Source organism: Durio zibethinus, chromosome 16 (genome assembly GCF_047325235.1).
Source record: "Durio zibethinus cultivar Kanyao isolate XHJ-2024 chromosome 16, ASM4732523v1, whole genome shotgun sequence".
Lineage (NCBI taxonomy): Eukaryota > Viridiplantae > Streptophyta > Magnoliopsida > Malvales > Malvaceae > Durio > Durio zibethinus.
In genome coordinates this window covers 19,365,478-19,372,261 of record NC_143177.1, presented here as the reverse complement: position 1 = coordinate 19,372,261, position 6,784 = coordinate 19,365,478, and the positions used below count along the sequence as shown (strand labels likewise).

At 33.5% G+C, this 6,784-nt stretch overlaps 1 pseudogene; it reads left to right on the top strand.

Annotated features, from left to right (window-relative positions):
- Nucleotides 1-4,058: 4,058 nt before the first annotated feature.
- Nucleotides 4,059-5,818, top strand: LOC111298624 (scarecrow-like protein 32 pseudogene; annotated as a pseudogene).
- Nucleotides 5,819-6,784: the final 966 nt, after the last annotated feature.

Here is a 6,784-nt window from a genome sequence, read left to right as displayed (position 1 = left end):
TTGCCTTCTATCCGACATCAATAATTTTTTTAAAAAAATCTGATTCGTCTCTAACTAGACTTACAAATTTTAAAATAAATATATTTATTAGATGAGTCATATCAAAATTCTAAGTGCAAATTATTTTGTCATCCCTATCTGCAATTCCATTGTTAAAAAGCCTAACGAACTAATTATAATGGATGAATGATTAATAGGGTTTTATTTATTTGTTTCATGGTATACATTACATATATTAATTCCATCAGTCATATGAAATTATAAGTAAGTCCATAGATAATAAGTATTACTTAATCTTTGCAAGGGTTGGTGAGAAGTTCGTTTCTTATAAAAACTATATATGCGTTGCTATGTATGAATCATGGCGACTGGACATTTGCGCGAACATAGAAAAAAACCTCCTTTTACCTGTAAAGGAATGGTACAGTCGAGATCACAAGATTTTCATTGGATTGTCTCGGAAAAGTGACAGAGACATGTCTCCAGGTGCAGCACAATCACAGCTCTGCAATGACAAATAACTCTGTAGAGTTGTTTCACACATTCATGAAATTTCAAATCAGAATAATATCACCTCTGAATATTTCTGCTTGTGTGTTCTTTTCTTTCGGTATATATAACTATTTAAGGGCCGGTGGGATCATATTTTCTCTCCACTATAATAGTTAAAAAAAAGGAAGGGTGAGGCCAAATCGGTTAACCCTTTTGACATGCTGGTTGAAGTTGCTACCTTCCTGTATGTTTTTGAGAGAACGAACGAAATTGGTTTCTGTACATCAGCAAATAAGTAATGAAAGAATTTTAATTTTAATTCAATTGGTTTATATAATTAATTTTAAAAATTGAACAAAATTATAATTCAAATCTTTAACGCTTATAATTTTTTTTTTTTTCAGATTACATTATTTTTTATACCAAAAAAGAAAGAAAATGAAAAATATAAACAGATATTTTGACTTATGTTTTGGCTAATAGCAGAAGGATAAGCAGCTACGGATCGAGAGCAATCCAATATTTGCTATGGTTAACCACAAGGATAATTCAACGGTGACTATTCTAGCACTTGATTTTGTGGAATTTATAAAATTAAATATTTTAGGCTTGAGTACTCTTGAGGGTAACTTTATGGTTAATGCTTGTAACTGGAAACTCAAGAAGATGTATAAATCAAAGACTGACATTAACTAAGTATTATAATTAACTATAGATTGAATAAATAATGTGTATAATATAGTATAAGGGTAGACATACAAAGCTTAATTAATATATTTATAGAAAGTAATGACGCAAAAGCCAGCATTAATTTTAGCATGTAATTAACAGCATAACAGAAGTTTGTGATGAATTTGAAGTTTAGTTCAAATAATTTACTTAAGAGGAGATACTTTTTTTAAGAGGTGAATTGTTACTTTTTTTAAGAGGTGAATTGTTGAAAAGCTGTAATTTAGTTCTTATCACTTGTAAACTTTCTTTTTTCCAATTTTCCTTAAGTCTTGGGCCTTCTTTGTTTCGAAAAAATATATATATATATTTGATACACTGTCAATGTATAGATTCTATACAATATCAATGAATAAAATGATGTTATCTTATTAATGAAATGAATCAAATGATGCTATCTCATTAATAAGTAAGTTTTTAAAAAAAAATTATTTTTTGTATATTTATTTTAAGAGTTTATATTTATTCATCAATGAGGTGATATCATCTGATTTATTGATAATATATAAAATCTATACACTAACAGTATATAAAACATTAACTTAAAAAAAATTGAGATTTTCATTTTTTGGGACTTGTAGATTTTTTTTTAATTTTTAATCTCTTGGTGAAAATGTTATTGCCTTAAAAAAAAGCAATATTAACAAAGGAGCAATATATGATTCACTATATATACATTTTCAAATGGTTATTAAGATTTACATGTGAGTGTGATTGTCTCATATAGATTAAAATAAAAAAAAAATGCACATGCATAAAAGGACTCCATATACATATAGAAAACATAAATATATATATAAATATCTTTTTTATTATGGCATTTTTTAAAATAAAGGAAAAAGGTGGGTTTTTTAGTAGGTTAAAAATTTTAATATGAAAAAAACTCAGTTCTACGTATCGATATGCGTATGTGTATATATAATCTTCACCTACATAAAATACTTAAGAATCCAAATTAACTTAAAGAGTACTATTTTTGAATTCAAGTTACATTTAAAATGTATGAATGAAAGATAACAGTATTTCGTTTATGCTGATACTTAACATTTGATCTGAAACTTTTTGCAAAAAATAATAATAATAGTAACAAAATCTATGGCCACATTGCAAAGCAAAGCATATGTAGGAGTGACATTGTAGTGAAACAGTAGTAGTAAGTAGTTTGTCGGAGTGGGAACAGGTCTAATTTGTCTTTACCATTGGCATCACGTGGCACAAGCAATCAAATTGATCACATATATTCATCTTGTTTGTGGAAGGATGGCAATGAAAGGTAGCCATCAATCGCTAAACTCAATGAAAAAAACACCAAATTAACTAAACTAATAATTATAGGGTTTGTCTCAATTTAGCACAAATCCAACAAAAAATTGGCCGGCTAAGACAGCTTCCTTAACCTATTCTTTACCCTCTGATGTATATACAGCCACTGCATTTAGTAGACGAGTTAGGGAAAAAGTCGAAGGAGGAATAATTAGAAACTGTCCAAAATAGCTTAGGAAAGCTCTATCAACACCAAAATTAGCACTCGAGGGTCAAGAATGATTGAGAGTTATAATATTTTGAATATAAATTGTTTCGACTAATACAGCTAGCTAAGTAACATCGAGGATCGTATGCCAGTGTTTCGAGTAAGAAATCGAGGCATTGGAAAGAATGGAAGATTTTTAATGAATTTGACAGGCTTCAAGGTGTGACTGGCATGGTGGATTTTGTCCATAGTCATCGGAAACTAATTCATTTGCAGACTCTTTTACTAAAATGTTGGTGATAGGTTTGGATTTCATTTTGTTTATATAGAAATCTAATCGGAAATGCTTTCTGATTATACAGAGGTTGAATTGCTGTAACCTTCTATTTCTTTAATGAAATTGAAATTGTGGCTGAGAAAAAACAAAAAAAGTAACATCGAGGAGGAGTATGATTGAACTGTAAATTTAGCATTCCTTCATTTATAATTTTTGGCAAACGAAACAAGCAAATTTCGCAAAAATGGTTGGAGAATTACATTAGTTAATTACCACTTTGCTCTTAAAGGATTATTAGATTGGAAAAGGACATGCACAGATGTACCATCTAATTAAGTCATTCAGGTGATTTTGGGGTGAGAATACATATAGAAATTAATCCCCTAAAATTGAGATTACATATTGTAAGAAAATCATGTTCAGTAAAAAAGAAAAATCCTGAATTTAAGCTCTCAATTTAATCTATATGATAAAAAAAAGTTTCTTGCATTTTTCACAAACTTACTGGAATTATATTTACTTTTACCGTATGCATGCATTTTCAGGTAAGCAGTTAAAATATTTACCTTACTCATGATTAATTAATTCATGAATTATGAGGTACCTGTCTTGTCTGGTAATCCAGGCCACTCAAATCACTATAATGCTGAGTTTCTAAGTCTCTTGGCACAAGAAACTTTAAATTTTTTGGCTGCATGCTATATGGATAATCATTCAATAAGGACCTTTCCCTGCTATATATAGCCTTCAAGTAACAGATAAACTAGCTCTCAAATCTCTCTCTCTCCTTCTCAACACTTTGACGCATGAAAAACACAAAGGGAATGTGTAGATTTCTTTCTCCCATCTCCAACACCTCATATTTGTTGAACGGATTGGCAACTCACATCTGCAACCAGATAAAACCCTAGCTCTTCAATTCCATCCACCAATATCAGCCATACGGGTGTCAAACAAACAACACCAAAATAAAATTAAGAAATTAAACCCACGTCCTCTCCTCCATCCTCTTTTCTTTTCTTTTCTTCATTGAGGGTCATCAAAATCTTCCATGCATGTTGATTCAACGAAACCCTTTCATCAAAAGCCATGAAAAGTGAGCTGAGAGGAAACAATGCATCCATTTCCCTTCAAAACCCTAGTCTTTTCGACACCCAACAGAGTTCCATAACTGGAGCACTCAGAGGATGCCTTGGTAGTCTTGATGGAGCATGTATAGAGAAGCTTCTACTTCACTGCGCCAGTGCCCTTGAGAGAAACGATGTGACTTTGGCCCAGCAAATTATGTGGGTGCTCAATAACGTCGCTTCCTCTGTTGGCGACCCTAATCAAAGGCTTACCTCCTGGTTTTTGAGAGCTCTCATCTCTAGGGCATCTAGAGTTTGCCCCACAACGATGGATTTTAATGGCGGCAGCACATTTCATAGGAGGCTAATGACCGTGACTGAGCTAGCCGGGTATGTTGATCTAATCCCTTGGCACCGGTTTGGGTTTTGTGCATCAAACAGTGCCATTTTTAATGCGGTTCAAGGATACCCCAAAGTTCATATATTAGATTTTAGCATCACTCACTGTATGCAGTGGCCTACTCTAATTGACGCCCTAGCGAAAAGAGCTGAAGGGCCTCCTTCACTTCGAATCACGGTACCCTCTTGCAGGCCACCAGTCCCTCCTTTGCTTAACGTATCAACCGAGGATGTTGGCCACCGTTTGGCAAATTTCGCAAAGTTTAGGGATGTACCCTTTGAATTCCATGTAATCGAAGACCCTTGTTTGCCTTCATCAGGTGAAATTTTGTCCAAAGAATACTCCGCTTTTCAGTTTGAATCACTTTTAAGTCACTTGACTTATTCCAAGCTAGACCTTAGGGAGGACGAGGCTTTGGTAATAAACTGTCAAAATTGGATACGGTATCTGTCTGATGAGAGGAAAGGAAATACTGCTCACGATTCTTCTTTGCGAGACGCTTTCCTTCACATAATAAAAGGCCTTAATCCACGTATTATAGTTGTGGTCGATGAGGATTCTGATCTGAGCGCATCAAGTCTCACTTCAAGGATCACAACTTGCTTTAATTATCTTTGGATACCCTTTGACGCATTGGAGACTTTCTTGCCCAAAGATAGTAGCCAAAGGGTAGAGTATGAATCCGATATTGGTCACAAAATTGAAAACATCATCAGTTTTGAAGGGTTTCAAAGAATAGAGAAGTTAGAATCTGGTGCAAAATTGTCACAAAGGATGAAGAACGCCGGTTTCTTTGGCGTTCCATTTTGCGAAGAGACCGTTACAGAAGTTAAATCCCTGCTAGATGAACATGCTAGCGGATGGGGCATGAAGAGAGAGGAAGATATGCTGGTTCTCACATGGAAGGGTCACAACTCAGTTTTTGCCACAGCCTGGGCCTCAACCGGGCTGGAGGATTGACACGGGTGTGGATTTCAATGTCTTGAAGTGCTATATTATGTAGCATATTCGGGGGCTACAATATAAGGGGATGGGGAGCGAGTGGAGATTGACGGTCTGTGGTCCTGTTGAAGCAACAGAGACAAAAGAGTTTGCTTTTTTGCTTTGTCAAAAAGGCTGCAAATGAGCTTAAGACAAGAAGGAAAACGGCAGCATTTTGAGGATAACTTCATACTATCTTTTAGCTGGCTCAGTTCACATGAAAAAGCTGGGAGAGAAATGTACATATTGTCTTTGTATGAGACAAAAACCGCTTCCACTTTGTTTTCCTCTCCGTGCTGATGGCTTCTGTCTCTGGACGCTTGACAGAAACCAGCCAACAAGCCCTTTCCTATTTCAGCTATCATATTCCCTAATTGTCACTCATTTCCCACATTTTCTTATATCACCTTTTATATATCTATTTTACCTTTTAATAAGTTATACCAATGAAGTTTGCATGTGTACTTTTATTTATCCATATGTAAGCTACCCCCTTCGTCTCAATTGCACTGATCAAGAGATTTGCTTAGTTTCACAACAGGTTTAATTTGTTTGGCTAATAAGAAAGTTCTTTATTTCTTTGGAGTCACGTCTAAGTAAACTTAACAATTTTAAATACCATACAAAAATACTATGAAAACATACATTAATTATATATTTTTATTTAAAATTTTAGTAAAAATTATTTTTAAATTTAAAAATAAAAAATATGTTTTGTATTTAACTTATGAATATAATAATTTTTTATATTTTACAATACGTTTCACATGTACGAAACCATGTAGATGCACAAATTGTACTACAGTTAAGTCTATAATTTCACGTGGTACTCATCATTCTGTTTCTTATTGGGTTGAAAAGTTAGTATTATTTACGACTCCCGGGAAATAAATATGAAAAAAAAAAAAGAAAGTAAAACAAGTCAATAAATGTTGAAAAATCGGGGAACAAACTAGGACCCCTTTACCTTTACTTGTATGAACAGTCACCTTCATGCCCAAGTTGTCCAGCTAATAGGTTTTGGCTACTCCAGTTGTGGAATGTGATCTTATGTCCACATTTAACCAAAATTTGGACTCTTTAGCGACTCCATTTTTTTTTTACTTTTCCTCGAAAATGTGGATTGATTTCAATAAAGATTAATTCAATCAACTTGCAAACAGAAAAAAAAAAAAAAAAGAATGAAAACCAGATACAGCCCCAAAACATAGAAGCCTACCATTAATTAGTACAAGGGTTGTTATTTGGAGTCGTATAATAATCCTTTGATCATCATTGGCTCTGGCCATGAAAAACTTTGTATTGGCATCATTAATAACCACTGGTTCCATGGTGTAGTGGTTTAGCACTAAGGACTTTGATTTCAG